Below are 1,823 nucleotides of genomic sequence, written 5' to 3'. Positions count from 1 at the left end.
GCATTCAGATCTGTAGCAGGGCTGCTATAGTGCAACAGTTAGCAGACCTGATTTCAGATTTCTACAAAAGTTGTATGGACCGAATAGCTTGCAATACCAAACATTGCAGACCCAATTTTCAGGTCTTAGCAAGTGTTTGATATGCATCAGCTATACAGGTTTGAGCTTCAATTGTAGAGTTTAAAATCTTTAACCCAAGCCTAACTCAGGACTGGTTTTAGTTTATTTCAGATCCTTTTAAATTTTTTTTTTTCAGATCAGATCTGATTTCATCCCTAAAGCATCATAGAATTGATTCCAACCTTAATGAATGTATATTGTAGTGTATACCAATGAGTGTGTATGAGATATCCAGCTCAGATCTGAATTATTATTTATTAATTTCTCTAGACTAACAATACCAAAGACTTGTAGATCTGAACTCAGATCTAAATTGGGTCTGAATTCAGATGTTGCAATCGATGGATGTAGATAAAGGAACCTTGAATAAGATGATTGGTTTAAATCTGCTTTTAGTATAATCGGCTTCATTTATTCATGATAGGATGTAGGTTTTGTATTCCAATAATTCACTTTACATTTTCAGTGTGATAGGATTAGTTATTTATTTTCTTTTGTGAATATTGGCATTTTTATTGCTTTGACTTTAACAGTTTATGACAAGCAGACCTGAACTGGAAGAGATCCTTTACGACCCGGAGATTGAACGGACTCTCCGTGTCCGTTTGAGAGCTGCTAAGCAAGTCAGACAAGAAGCACAAGAAATGGCTGAACAAAGAACTATGATGGATTATGCCAAGCCCACCCTCACCGGGACTGTCTCCAGCATTATCAGGCCAACTATTGCTGCCAATAACTTCGAAATTAAACCGGCCATAATCCAAATGATACAAAATACGGTTCAGTTTTGTGGTATGGCCCATGAGGATCCGAATGCCCATATTGCTAACTTCTTGGAAATTTGTGACACCTTCAAACACAATGGAGTAAGTGATGATGCCATCCGGCTGAGGTTATTCCCATTTTCTTTGAAGGATAAAGCCAAAGCTTGGTTGAACTCATTACCGGCAGGATCTATAGCCACATGGGACGAAATGGCCAGCCGTTTTCTCTCTAAATATTTTCCCCCTTCTAAAACTGCTAAAATGAGGAATGACATCACTACTTTTTTCCAGCAAGAGGGGGAATCTTTATATGAGTCATGGGAACGTTACAAGGAGCTGTTAAGGAGAGTTCCTCACCATGGCCTCCCCATTTGGCTGCAAGTGCAGACTTTCTATAATGGTCTTACTGACTCAAATAAGACCATATTAGATGCTGCAGCCGGAGGATCCATAAATAATAAAACTCCTGAGGTTGCCCATGCACTTATTGAGGAAATGGCAGCCAACAATTATCAATGGCATTCGGAAAGAACTCAAACTAGGAAGCAGCAAGGCTTGCATAATGTTGACACTTATACAGCACTATCTGCACAAATAGGAGTACTCAGTAAAAAAATAGATGAAATGCAGATAGCTGCCATGCATGTGCAGCCTCTTAATTGTGAATTGTGTGGGGGAGGCCACATCAGTACAGACTGCCAAGTTGGCAATCAGTTCAGACCATCTACTGAACAAGTTGACTATGTTAGCAATTCGTCAAGACAGCAGGGTTACCAGAGTCACCATACTTTTCATCCAGGATGGAGGGGACATTCAAACCAGTCCTGGCCAAATCAGCATATTTCCAAGCCGTTCCACCAGACTTATCATCAGCCTGAACCAAAATCCAATTTGGAGGAACTGATGACAAAATTTATAGCAGGTGCAGAAACTAGGTTC

At 39.8% G+C, this 1,823-nt stretch overlaps 1 non-coding gene across 1 annotated transcript; it reads right to left on the bottom strand.

The window, feature by feature from the left end:
- Window positions 1–1,142: 1,142 nt before the first annotated feature.
- Window positions 1,143–1,249, bottom strand: LOC148871731 (small nucleolar RNA R71). Its single transcript, XR_016108553.1, has one exon. It is a non-coding gene; the product is annotated as a small nucleolar RNA R71 (small nucleolar RNA).
- Between the last annotated feature and the right edge of the window lie 574 nt (window positions 1,250–1,823).

Source organism: Nelumbo lutea, chromosome 2 (assembly GCF_056320005.1).
Source record: "Nelumbo lutea isolate HS-2025 chromosome 2, American lotus-T2T, whole genome shotgun sequence".
NCBI lineage: Eukaryota > Viridiplantae > Streptophyta > Magnoliopsida > Proteales > Nelumbonaceae > Nelumbo > Nelumbo lutea.
The sequence above is the reverse complement of the archived record's forward strand: the minus strand, read 5'-3'. Positions and strand labels throughout refer to the sequence as shown.